A 14,740-nucleotide genomic window follows, 5' to 3' on the forward strand; every position below is an offset into this window, starting at 1 on the left:
TGTTATGTTTGCCTGCACTGTAGGTCTGTGCCTCTGTGACAACATTGTAGTCTACGAGAAGTGAGCTAATAGTGATTTTAATTAGTATACACTAGGAAAATGCATGCATTTGGACTGACACGATGAGGGTACACATTTGTTTTTCATAAATCGTCAGGCTGGAGTTATATTTGAGCCAGGCCTGAACGCTGCATCAGAGCTTGTCTGTGTTTGCCTTGCCCTGTTATTAGATATATTCTACGGGTCTTCTACAGGTGCAGAACATGGCTGATAGAATTATTTAGAATTTTACTACATTTGATAGGATCTCTTCTGCCCATCATGTCTTGCATTGGCATCACAGTAGAACACCAGGTAGGCTTGAAAGTGCTCTGCTTAACCACTATTTATTCCCCACTAAGAGCATTGCATTTACCTTTTAAATGGGCGGATGGTCTTTTTTCATGCTGGAATCATGCATTGAGGGGGAGGGGGCCTCACTTTTCTGGCCACTTCAGTGTGGAACTTTCTTACCGAATCTATCGGCCTCCAAGATAACTAACTATCTGAGGTGTTGATGGTGGTTATTTGACAGTAAATCCACTGACAAATCGATCAAAATCATTTACCGTTACCAACACTAGGTCCTGTGAATTTACCACAGGGTTACAAGTGGTGGCAGGTGCTATAAATCAGCATTTCTGCAAGCCGTCGGATTACATGGGAATTTTAGCAGATTTACCTTGAGCAGTAATTCTGTCGTGGCAAATCCACTGATTTTTGGAGTTAAAGTGCAGGATTTACCAGCAGCATTTTGCTGGAGGTGAATCCTCCACTTTATCTCAAAACTCTGAATTCAGCGGTGCAGTAAAAGTGGCAGTAGTTCCTTTACCGCCCGAAAAATGGCAGTCACAGAATCACCAAAACAAAAACAAAGAGGTGATGGGCAGAAGGTTTATAATGCATCCTAAACCTCTGGTAATTGCTCGGGGTAATCCTCCAGACCATCGTTCTTCACCTGCCAAGCCATTACAGGAAGGGGAAAGACCATATGCAAATCAGGTTTGGTTCCACTCCCAAAGGAGCAGTCCAGTCCAAACTGCTAGGTCACATCCCTTCTGCATGAGACCACAAGCATCCCCAGACAAGTTTCGGCCTCATTGGGAGTCATCCCATGCCCAGCAGGCATGGGACCCATGTCTGGGCATACCTGTCGTACTTGGGATGACAAAGAAAAAAAAAGAGGTGGCGGTAGGACAGTTTACAATTAGTTTTAAACCTCTGGCAATTGCTCTGGGCAACCCTCCAGACCATCGTTCTTCGCCAGCCAAGCCATTACACGAAGGGGAAAGATCATATGCAAATCAGGCTTTGGAGTGCCGGCATAGAGACTCTGGTGGCAGTCTGCACCACCAGCTACGTTATGTTGTGTGCATGTAGAGTAATGGGAGGTTCTCCTGGTAGCACCCACAGCACCGGATGGACTGGAGGGAGATTGCCACATTAATATAAAACTACACATTTTGTCAATTTGAAAGCACCATTTTTTGTCTATTGCCATGCAGTCCATGGATCCTTGAAAGTAGGACCTGGGTTGTCACATTTGTTTGAGTAGGCAACAGGATTTACAGATGCAAGATATTCAAAGTTAATGCTCACCACTATTGCAGTCAGCAGGTTTACAGATACAGATTGCACTCAATCAACAATCATCAGTACTGTGGAGAGTGGACAACAGAACGGGGAGTAGACCGTGCAGGTGCTGGTTCTACCTGCAGGATCTGGCATCTTCGGTCTACCACACATGCACAGTTCTAACAAACAAAGATGGTATACAAGCCTTTTAGAGGTTCGGTCCGCATCCAGAGCAAATGAAGTAGAATTGGTTGAAGCACAACGGACAAGGGTAATCCATTAGCCGCCCACTACTTCCTGAAAAGCATTAATCAGGATACCCAGTTGTGGGGCCTTGGGGAAGACTCAGCCCTGAGGAATGTAAATGGGGGATTTAAAAGCCCACAGTGGGAGCGCAGCAGTGTGGCTGGTTGGAGTAGCAGAGCAGTGAGCTCTGAAGAGGCAGAGGCAGGTAATGATTGGAAGGAGCTAAAGGTGCTGTAGAATGTTGAGGTGCAGGGAGAGCTGGTGGTGCAGGAGGAGGTTGAACATCAACGAGAATTGTGAGATACTAGGGGCAGTTGTAGGAGGTGAGGAGTTGGAGAGAGACAGAGGCAGAAAGAGGGTGAGAGAGAGAGAGACATAGAGAGAAAAAGAGAGAGAGAGAGAGAGAGAGAGAGAGAGAGAGAGAGAGAGAGTGAGAGAGGGGGATAGAGACAGACAGAGAGAGAGAGAGAGAGAGCGAGATGTGACACAGTCATATCGTATGGGGGGCTAGGTACCCCCCCATCCTGCAGTGGGAGGCATGTTAGGTTTGATACCAGATCCAATACTTACCAAGAAGAGGGGTGTTGGAGTTGGGAGGGCCCCAGCCCCTACACCATTCCCATGTGCCTGGTTGCATGCCAAAGGTCCTGGGAGGATAGCTCAGGGGCAACGTGCTCGCCATGGAAGCAAGACGACACAGAGCAGAACAGGTTCCATCCCCGGGTCCGCGCTTAGAAACCTCTGGGTATTAAGTGCATTATAAATAACCTATCATATCATATCAATAGTACCACTGTTTATCACCCCAGGCCCGCACAGCCCCATTCTGGCCAGTGTCTTCCTATTTGCCTAGAGCCAACAAACTCATCACCCATGACAGCAGCACTAGTAGATAGTTTTAAGGGAAGTATAGCAGACAATAAAGCACCAGAAGAACCAGAGAATCAGCCCAGAAGCAGCCAGCTGCCACGCTATCTAGAGTGTCAGTGCAGAGCAAGGTAGTAGTCGCAGACCTTGCAGGTACTGTGCATCACAAATGTAATATGCCGATGTCAGACACCCGGAGACGCCTGCTCAGGACATGTCAGTCACCCATGCATAAACTGCAGTTCGCTGTTCTTGATGAACCACCATTTTCTTAACGGGAGATCCTCACGCGAACTGGGACATTCACTTTGGCACACTGCCATAGTGGTAGGCCTCTTTTAAAGAGCTTGATGTTCTAAAATCTTCCTGGTGAAATGAGCAGCCAGTGGTTGGCCTGGGAACCAGCAGAGATAGCTAACCAATGAAGGTGACAGTGGGAGGATAAAAGGGAGGTTAGGAAGCAGGGTGGTGTGGGTTATTCGGGGGAGGTCAAGGGAGGAGCAGGAGAACCAAGAGACCGGGCGGAGGAAGCACAGAGCAGGGAAGTGTGGAGGAGACATATTGGAGGAGTGTGCAAGGTGAGGTATTGATTGGTGAGAGAGAGTGGTACTGTAGTTTGAGTGTGCATGAAAGATGATTGAGAGATAGTAGTAGTGAGAGAGTAGAAAGTGAAAGGGGGGTGACTGGGAAAGTGAAAGTAGGGTGCTTGAGGGAGAGAGTGTGGGCAGAGTGAGTAGTAGTTGTAGTGTGGAGAGGGGAGTAGTTATAGAGAGGAGAGGGGAATAGTGGTGGTGTGGAGAGGTGAGAGTAGTAGAGGTAGTAGAGAGAGGAGAGAGTAGTAGGGAGCAAGATCAGAGGTTGGAGGCAGATAGTATAGAGATGAACATTAGAGGGAAAGAAGAGGAAGTGTTAGGGAGAGAGAGAGGAGATGGTGGATAGAGTAGGAGTAGGAGGGAAGAGAATTGGAGGAAACTAAGGAGAATGATAGAGAGACCTAGGGAGAGAAGTAGTCTGGCATGAAAAGGAAAGAGCAAGTGGGGCGTGAGTGTCAGATAGGCACTCAAATCCTATCTAACTCACACTGGGGATCTTATAGCAGGGACCACCTCAATTGATCCATGTGGGAGATTTAGGTCATCCCCGTTGATAAGACAGGCGTTGAACAGTAGAGATTACCGATCTCCAGTGACCAACCTAGGGTTGAGGGAAATGAGGGGTAATGAGCAACTGCCCATCTCTAGATTGGATAGAGAGGAATTGCTAGAATTAGGGAGGGACTGCTCAGCTCTAGATTAGATAGAGATGGTTGGCCTTTAGAGAGCCCTTTGGCTACTAAGCTAATACAACTTGAACTGTCTTCAAGAGTCGGTGTGCTCTTGAGCTTGAGGCCCTCTCTGACAGAGAGACAGCACCTGTCAAGAATAAGGAAAAGAAGTGCAAAGTTCCGTGGAGGTGTAGGGATGTTGATAGTTAGACAGTATTACAGCAGTGGGCCATCATATGGTTGAGAGGAATGGAAGAGGAGCAAGCATGTGGGGCCATGTAGAAAAGGTTAGGCAACAGCCAGATTGAGGAATATTGTTAAGGTTCAGCATTAGGCCCCATTCCACAAGTGAGTGGCAAATCAGTGATGAGGGGCGTGAGACAGGGTTGGGTGAAAGCAGGATATGGACCAAGAGGCAGAGAAGTGAGCTGACACCCCACCATCCACCTAAGTATCCTCCTGGCCCTCAGCACCTCTGGGAGGCACTATGAATATTTCTGCAACAGATCCTACCGGAAAGGAATACCCTACTTGGGTCCTCTCACGAAAGGCCAACTAGTGACATTGACATTGCTCGTCAGAGGAACCTTGCACCTAACAAATGTGATTAACACCGGGGAGTGATACAGAGAGACCTTTGAGAAACTATTGAAGCAAGACAATTTTCTCTGTGCCATTGTGACCATTTTTTGAGTTGAATACATTTGTATATAGTCCTATAACCTATGAGTTGCATCCTCTATGGATCCTCTACGTTTCCTCTTGCCACCAGGTAGTCTTCTCTGCCTGGAAAGATTGTCTTTACAATTCAATCTTCAGCAAGATGGAACAACTGTCCTGCCGTTTCTAAGCATTCTCCTGTGCACTACTACTACTGCCAAAATGGATTCTGACAATTCTCTTCCTTTCAGGAAAAGCCGAATATGAGATAACTCTAAAAGAAAGTACAGCTGGAGATGGGAGAGTGTGAAACAAGATAGTGAATGTATTGTATTTAGAACATTGTAACGCGCAGACCACAAGGAAGTTTACCGGGCAGAATGAACTGCATCTGGCCGCAGGTGGAACAGTTGGTGAACATCTTGTGTAAGTATCAACAACCCTGTCAGGAGCTGAGATCGTTTTGGTGATCAGTTGGTAAGAAAAAGTTGCATTTTTAGGTTTTTTTACGAAAGGCCATGAGGGAAACTTGGGAGCACAGTGAATGAGGAAGATTGTTCAAGAGCTTAGGTCTGAGCACAGAGAAGCAGCACCTATCACCTATGGTAGAATAACGACTAGTGGGGACATTGAGCAAGAGGATATTAGAGGATCGGTGAAGATTTGCGGGTTGGTAGAGTTCAGTACATTCAGTGAGATAAAATAGAGCCAACCCATGTATGCATTTGAACACCAGGCATCTTGAATCTAATCTGAGAGTGGACAGGGAGCCAATGAAGGCTACTCATAGCAGGAGAAATTGAAGAGCGTCTTAAGAGTTTACAAACAAATCAAAACATAGCATTCTTAGCCACCTACAGCCGGTGAATCAGATGTTAGTCTGGCATGGAGTGTGTTAGCATAATCAAGCCTGATATTAAACAATGCTCCAACTACCGGGGCGTGTTCAATGTGTGGTAGGTAGGAAAGAACATGGCGCAAAAGACAGATACTTGAAAAACTTTCCTAAAACTGGCATTGACTTGTTTAAGTAAAGACATATTGGGGTCAAAGACGACCCCGAGATTTATTACCTTGGTGGTTAATGTGGCTGGGAGACCAAATAGAGAAAGTGGTAGTGGACATCGATCGAGGTTTAATAAAAGATGTTTGGGGCTGAGGAAGATTGATTCTGCCTTAGAAGCATTGAGCTGGAGGTTACTTGTGACAAGCTAGCTTTTGATTTGGTCAAGGCAGGCCTAAAGCTGGTTGAAGGAATTTTCCAGTCCTGAGATTTTGATGTATAATTGAATGTCATTTGCATATGAAATATTAAAATTGGCGGTGATGGACATGAGTGGAGAAATATAAATCTTGGAAAGAAGAGGAGACAGAGAAGATCCCTGGACGACACCACAGGTAACTTGTGCTGAAGACGATTGTAGGGATTGAAGTTTGACAGTTTGTGTTCATCCAACTGAGAAACTACTGAACTATTCCAGGTCTGCTCTCTGTGTCTCTATTGTGCCTGCATGTCATGATAAAAGGATGGAGTGATCCACTGTATCAAAGGCAGCAGAGAGATCTAGTATGACCAGTAGCGATAAGTGACCTTGGTCGGAATAGTGTAAAAAGTCATCCCAGACAGCAAGCAGCTCAGTTTCTGTACCGTGGTTGGATCGAAAGCCGAATTGAAGGTTGCGAAGTAAATGATTGTCTCAATGAAAGACGTACGTTGTTGCATGATTATCTTTTCAAAATGTTGGTAATCCAGGGAAGACCCGCTATAGGACGATGGATATTAAGGACAACGGGGTCCAGTTGAGCTGTTTTCGGGAGAGGGCTGATAAGGGTTCCTGTAAGGCCATGGGGAAAAACACCTTCCTTAAGTGAGAGATTAGCAAGGTTGGTAATGCAACTTGCAAGAATCAGGGGCCTTGGCTTGAGCCACTAGTGCTGGGAGTGAATCATTCTGGGAGCATGTGGGTTTGAGCGTGGAAAGTAGTGGGAGGATCTCATCCCTTGTGACTTCTTTAAAAGCACAAGAGCAAGGAAACAGAGTGGAATTGTTGGATGCGATGTTAAATCTATCTAATGCAACCTCATTTAATAAGAAAGAAATTGTTACATTCATTAGTCTATTTGATTGTAGGTCACATTTGCTGCCAAATGCTGGGGGGTGAGTGAATGTATGAATAGCAGTGTTTTGTAGGCCTCTTAATGGCCAAATTAATGTGGGCATGCAGGAAGTCCATTTTGGCCCTCAAAATGGCTTTTTTACGTATGAGAAGTGCAGTGCGGGCAATCCTGTAAGTGGTTTGCATTTCTGGTTTTGCTCCACAATTGTTATTTTTTCCTAAACTGTTGCTAAAGTAGCTTAGGATCCTGAGAATACCATGGGTTAGAAGAAAAAGGGATTGCATCGATGATAATCCTAAAAGAAGTTAGACATTAATCGAAAAAGGAGTTAGATTGCCCTTCAGGTGAGCAGCAGAGGAGAGCTTTTTCTGACGGTGTTACATTAGGTAAGGTGGTTGATTTAAAATTGGTATGAGGAGTACTTTTTAGCATACATATCTAATAAAATGAAAACTCGCTTGATGCAGCCTTTCCCTTCTGCAACCTATGTGACTCTTTCTCCCTCACCATTATTCCCTGTGGTCCATCTCACTCAGCGGGGCACCCTCTGGATGCGCTCATCTTAGTTGGCCTCTCTCTCTCTAACCATCTCATTACACCTCTCTCTTGTTAAACGGAATATTATATTGTGCCTCCTTTATTGTATATATTGGCCTAAGCCCAGTCGCTCTGCGAAGAAATCCGCGTTGCAAAGTTCTGATCTTAGATCAGTTTAGCAGCCATTTTAGGTTCATCCGCCTTTTTGATTCTCACTCCAAAGTCACCCTGTGTTCTAAAATGGTGGACAGTGTTCTTCTGTTTGTAACTTGGCCATCCTGACCTCTACATGTAAGTTAATGTCTAAACTGCCCGCAGACCAAATGTTAGTGTCATGTAATGAGACCTTGTCCATCGTTGACCTGTAGATCAAGGATTAACTGTGCCAACGAAACTGATCCGCGAGCATATATTAAGCACAATGTTGTTTAAATACTGAATGTGAACACTTGTTGAACTACATTGTATAAAACATGTACGAAGGCTTAATGTTAAATCCAAAGATACACTGTTGCCATTGTGACTTATTTGTTTATAAACTAGGAATAATCCATATGCATATAGGTGAATAAATTAGAATGAACTCGGCACAAACCCCTAGCCCGAGCAATAATTAACCTGTAGATGGGCTGGACATCATGTTAGAAATTGTATAAAAAGAGTGAGTGTTCTGATGTACAGCCCCACTCACTTCTCACACCGAAAGTGCTGGTATTCGCTGTGATGTACTGAGGGCCAGATATCTATCTGATACTTTTTTCCTTTGAAAACTGTTCAGTTGTAGAATAAAGATCTGTGTATCTTTGTAAGCCTGTGTTTGATGTATTTCCTTTTGGGGTACTCAGCCTCGATAGTCTCTTTTTGCTTTTACAGATGGCGCCCGAATAGAGACCCTCAAGATTAATGCCAGCTCATTGAAGGTTGACACGGCTATCGGACCGGGATCGGATGGTGTAAAGGGGGCCCCTTTCTTGGATGAGACGCGACACCTCAGCAGCGCTGCACGACCCGATCCCTAGGCGGTGAGCACGCGGTCCGAGTCGGCATCTTGACGAGGGTCCATATATCGAGGCGGGCACATTTGTCGAAATCACCAACCCCGAGGAAATCTTTGTTAGAAAACTTTGTAATCTGATCGGACCTCCTTAGGATTTGATCAGGTGAGTCGTGACCCAATTCTTAAGTATCCTGATTATTTGTTTTGGCGCATTGCACTTGCGAGTTCAATTATTGACCAGGTAACACCAGTATTCTGATATACCTGGGAAATTGTCTGCCTGCTTCAGGGCATTATTCCGCAAGGACAGACAATCTTTGGAATTTGGCCGACCGGCACCAATGGAGGGGTCGCCGGCGTGTACTATGTACTGTAAGCATGGCATTGGTAGTATAGTATTTAACGATATTTGGCACAGACAAACTAGACATGCTTCCGAACTTCAGTGGCCAATCAATGGTAGTTTTGAAATCCCTCGTATTGAATACTTAGAATCTATATTATTGAAGAAAAAGGCTAGACATGCAGCATTTGATGAATAACAGAATTGGAAGAAAGAAGCTTTGCAGCAGCTCAAGAGTAGAGAAAAGCATGTGCGACGTCATATGACGAATGCCGAAAAAGCATTGTTGTATGACCAAAATAAACAGTCTGAGTCATTTAGGAATATGGAAAGGGCTTTTTCACTTGGGATTCAGAAAATGTATCCTTCTAAAGACTTTCATGTTTCTGATGAACTTATCAATAAACTATTAAACGAACAAAGGCCTGGTGCCACTGTGCCACCTCCGTATGTTCCTCTTCCTGCTGTTATTCCTCCTCCCATAGTTCCACCTGCTCCTCCTCTTGTTCTTCCTCCAGTCGTTGTTCCTCCTCTTGTCGTTGCTCCTCCACCCGTTCCTCCACCTTTGCCTGCTGTACCAGTAATAGCACCTCTGTTCCCTCATGTTCAAAACTTGCCTACTCTGCCTCTTCAAAGTGGTTCTACACCACTTGTATTAGATCGGGGAGCAGAGAAAAAACGTGAGTTAACTGTGTGGGCTAAGCATTGCATGGAGAATGGTAAACAAGCTGATGTTTTTGCCACACTTTCTAATATAGACAATCTTCCTGAGAAAAACGTTTTATCGAAGGATTAGGAATTCATTTATGTGTAATGTGGAACAGGCTAAATGATATAGATCTCCCACAAGGATTGAGGGATATGAATACTTTAGCGTTCTCTAGAGATACTGCGGAGAAGCTGCTAGAGCATGTTTAGAAGATTCTTGAGAATAGAAGGGAGCTGGAAAGGTTACAGAATGAAGATGAAGATGGTGATAGCTTGGACGTTATGTTCGTACAGAAACGGTTCCTTCCTTGTCAGAAATCGATAACTGAGGAAACACGAATTTGTATGAAAGATGTGATTAGATGGATCTCAGACATGTCGATAACTCCCGTAGAAGTATATGACACCTATAGTCAGTATACGCCAGAAATGCAGAGGAAAGTGATACAGGTAATGGTAGAGTACTTACAGGATGAGTGTGTAAAAAAGAAGATTTTTTGTCCTGCAGAGTTATTGAGTATTTATAAGAGGGCTTTTTCGTTTGAGACTTCTTCAGCTGCTTTAGCACTCAATTTGGCTCTGTTGCTTAGTAAGCGTTCGGAGATGCCTACTTCTCAGTTGCCTATGAGAGAGGGCCTTCCGACATTTGCCCAAAAGTCGAGGTTCCAGCGGATGCCTGAACGGGTGCGCAGGCCTATGATATTCTTGCACATTATGTGTCGCAGTTCGTTCACGTCCCATTCTCGAGACAGGAAGTGAACACCATTAAACAATCTATTCCCGACATTAGGAAGAATCCGAAAGGGTTCTATAAAGAAATAGAGCCTGTCTTGCAATCATCGGTATTCACCTTAAGTGATATCGATTTGTTATTTCCCGTACTCCTGCCTGTCGACTTGTGGAAATAGATTAGAACTGTAGATGATGTACCAGGGCTAGGAGATACATGGACTAACATGGTTAGACTCGATGGAGAAAGGCCAGCTGTCGAAAGACCGCCTCAGGTAATACTAACTTTGCCTGACAGAATAGTTACGGAATTAAAAACTATAATTCCTGAAAAGAGAAATATTTGGGACAAGCTTACAGCCTTTGTCCAAGGGAAGTCCGAGGGTGCTACCGAGTTCTTTAATCGGTTCGAACAGGTATTTTCAGATTTCAGTGGACAAGACTTAGGCACAGAGTCTGGGAAAAGATTATTTGTGGACAAATTTGTGCGTGGATTGCTGGCTGACATCCAGTCGCAAATTATGTCCTCCGAGAGCGCTTGGCAAGCAAAGCCTCAGTCAGAAGTATTGCACATGGCTCAGTACTATGAGAATCGTGTCAATAACGAAAAAGAAAGAGTTGAAAAGAGAAAAGGAGACTTAAAAACAAAAGTTCTATTGCAGAAAATTGTTGGAGGCCCTAGAGGGGGTAATTCGCAATTTAGAGGTCAGTACGTTCCGCAGGGAAATGCGCCCTTGGGTCCTGTAAACATTAACCAGTGTGCTTATTGTCGACAAGAGGGTCATTGGCGTGCACAATGCCCGATCCTCCAACAAAGGTCAAATAAATATTTGGAAATATGGGTAGACAATCCAGAGGTCGCCCAGGTGTAGGGGGTCCTGGTAGAGGTCAGTTTTCACAGGATTCACAGCAACCTTTTTCGCATGACAATCAGGCATCGAGTGTGGATAATAGAAACATTTTTGATCATCCTTCTGCTGCTTACCTCTCTGGAGAACTTCCTTTTGACGACATTCTGTTTCGCTAGGATTTCCAGAAACAGGGTTTGAAACCAACACCTATTCCCGTTAATCAGAAAGGTCCCTACGTTGAGATGTTAGTGGGAAATAGGAAACATCTATTTTTGATAGATACAGGGGGAAAGAAGTGTTCCATTGACCATTCACAGGTCCCAAACATTCCACTGTCAGGGCAAACCAATGTTTATGTAGGGTTTTCTGGCACACCAGTTGTCTGTCCGGTTTTTTTGCCGGTACCGATTACCTTGGGTCAATTTTTGGACCATTGTCCATTCCTTTTGACTAGAAATTGTGGAGAGAATTTGTTGGGGTTGAATCTGTTGAAGGAATTAAATGCGGTAATTCATTGTTCTTCTGATGGAGTGCGTTTGACGATTTCACCACAGCAACTTTCTGTCTCTCAATTCTTGACCAGACCTTTACCGCCAGAATTTAGTGATGTTCCGGAGTGTTTGTGGGCTATTGATGATAATGACGTTGGTGTCTTACAAATTGAACCCGTTAAGATTGTTTTGAAACATGGACTGAAGTTGCCACGTATTCCCCAGTATAAGATCTCAGTCGATGGTAAGCAAGCCTTGAAATGCATCGTCTCCGATTTTGTGCATCAAGGGGTGATTGAGGAAATTGCAGGTAGTTTGTGCAATAGTCCGATTTTACCCGTGTACAAAAAAGGCGATATTGCAATTCCTTTTCGTTTCATAATTGATCTACGTGCCATCAATAAGATCGTTGCTCCACAATTTCCAATTGTGCCTGATGTGACGACAATATTAACCATGATCCCGGCTTCAGCTACTCATTTTAGTGTTGTGGATCTAAAGAATGCTTTCTTTAGTATTCCTATACACAAAGACAGTAGATACCTGTTTGCGTTCACCTTAGGGGGACGTTTGTTTACCTTTACCCATGCACCGCAAGGTTGCACGGAAAGTCCTAGTATCTATAGTAGGGCTTTGAAAGAGCAGCTCGATACCCTTGAGTTGCCCTCTACTTGTATACTGCTTCAATATGTTGATGACTTGCGTTTAGCTTCAGAGAGCGCTTGTAAGGAGGGCACTGTGTTATTGCTTATTCATTTGGCTAAACATGGACATAAAGCTTTGCTTAAAAAATGTCAATACTGTTGTCAGGAGGTCGCCTATTTAGGCTATCTCCTGTCAAAGGAGGGAAGAAGGTTGACGCCTGAACGGATAAAACTCATTTCTAGCATGTCTGTCCCAAATACGCTGAAAGAAGTTAGAGCCTTGATAGGTATGGCTTCTTACTGTAGGCAGTGGATCCCCAATTTCTCACTAGTGATTAAACCAATGTTGGCTTTGACGAAGAAGGGCATTTCTTCGCCATTACTGTGGAACTTGGAACACCAGCAAGCATTTGATGTGCTCAAGACTGCATTGTGCTCTGCACCAGTTTTGGGCACACCAAACTATGAAAAGGCCTTTGTGTTGTATGTGCATGAATGTGATGGATGTGCTTTGGCTGTTTTAACGCAGGAACATGGAGGGAAGAATAGGCAGTGTGGCTACTTTTCTTCCGCCCTTGATCCTGTAGCATGCGCTTTGCCAAGATGTTTGCGAGCTGTCGCTGCTGCGTCCGTAAAAAAGAGCGAGGGAATGGTCCTAGGCCATGCTTTAACCCTGATGGTACCTCACTCTGTAGATGTTCTATTAAACAGAACACAAACGCAACATCTCACCTCCGCACCATTAACAAGATATGAATTGATCTTGTTTGTACCACACATACAAATTAAGAGGTGTTGTGTTCTTAATCCGGCTGAACTTTTACCTTTCCCGCAAGGTACTGCTTGCAGTGACGAAGAGTCACATGACTGCCTTTACACTACCGAACAAGAGACAAAGGGTAGAATCGATCTGAAAGATACCCCTTTGAACAATGCACAAGGGGAGCTGTTTTGCGATGGCTCCTGCTTCAAACTTCCGGATGGTACATCCACAGCTGCTTATGCAATCACTACATTGAGCACATCCTTGCCCCTGCCACGAGGATCCGTATGAAGCCTGCCTCCAAGTGCAACCGTTGGTATGATTCCTACCTAGACTCACTGAAAGGCAATGGCAAAGTTGTGGAACGGAAGTGGTTGGCCTCTCGCACATCCTCTGACAAACTGGCCTGTTGCCTGCTCCAAAGGCTTTACAGACTCTCTATCTGGTCCAAGATGCAGGCCCAATTTCAAGCCTGCATCTCTGGGGCCACCAATAACACAGCTGAACTTTTAAAAATTATGTAAGGAACTTGACAATCCTGCTGCAGTCTCTACTTCTCTTCCTTCCGAGGCCCTCTGCACATCTTTGACCTCCCACTTCACAATCAAAACTCAGGACATCCTATCCTTACTCTCCTCTACTCCCCTCTCTCCTCCCCATGCACTTAGGCCTCCTTGGCCCCCCTCTCACCACCCCTCCTACTCTCCTCCTTTGCACCCATAGCACTGATGTGGTCACCAAGACCGTTTGCTCTATGAAAGTCTCCTCCAAACAGGTGCTTCCCTGCTCCTCTAGAACTATCAAGGACAACATTGCCTCCCTTGCTCCATCTTTGGCTGAGTTCTGCAATCACTCTTTTGCCACTGGCTTCTTCTCATAATCTCTCAAGCACTTCCTTGTGCATCCCCTCCTAAAATAGCCATCTGATGACCCTTCCTGCCTAGCTAACTATCGCTCCTTGGGCAAACTCTTGGAGAAGTTGGTAATCTCCCAACTAATTGACCTCTCTAAATCTGTTGGCTGTCTTCATGACCACCAGTCTGGCTTCAGAGCAGCTAGGGGCACAGAAACTGTTCTCTTGAACGCCAGTGACGATTTGCTCTCAAACCTCGAATCCAACGCTCCTTCTGTTCTTTTCCTCCTCGATATGTCCTCTGCCTTTGACACTGATAATCATGTCACCCTCTTAAACCTACTCCAAGATACTCTGGGCATCACGGACTGGGCATTGGCTTGGCTGACCTCTTTCCTTGCGAATTGGTCCTCCCAAGTTCAAATGGGCCCTTTTCTCTTCTCTGCCTCGCGCTATACCTGTGGTGTCCCTCAGGGCTCTATCCTCTTGCTGTGGCTTTTTAATGTTTATCTTGCCCCTCTTGCCCACCTGATCTCCACCTTCTCTCCTCACTTCCAGTGTTATGCGGATGAAACTCAGAACTCCTTTAAGCTTCCCTCCACTACCTCCTCTCCTTCCTCTCTCATTCCCGACTGTCAGACTGCTATTCAGGCATGGTGTGCTGCTAATGATCTCTGTTTTAATGCCAGTAAGACAGAGATCATTCTCATATAACTCCCCCCTACCTTCCTCCCTACTCTGTGACCGCCCTCATTGGCCCCCCTTCCCTCACCCTATTGTAAGGCAATAAACATGGGTATCATATTGGACTCCTCTCTCTTCTTCTCACCTCAAATCACTGACCTTGCCAAGAAGGCTCAATCTCAGCTTCACCTCCTCAGAGGCATTCTCCCTTTCCTCACCTTTCCCCAGAATCACAATGTTTATAGAGCTCTGGTTCTCTCCAGGCTGGACTATTGCAAAAGCCTCTTCCTCAATCTGCCTCTTTCCTCCTTCTGCCCTCTTCAACTAAGCCTGAATAAGACAGTGAGACTTATCCTTGGCCTCAAACCCAG

The sequence above is a fragment of the Ambystoma mexicanum genome, chromosome 5q (genome assembly GCF_040938575.1).
Source record: "Ambystoma mexicanum isolate Mex_15411 chromosome 5q, UKY_AmexF1_1, whole genome shotgun sequence".
Lineage (NCBI taxonomy): Eukaryota > Metazoa > Chordata > Amphibia > Caudata > Ambystomatidae > Ambystoma > Ambystoma mexicanum.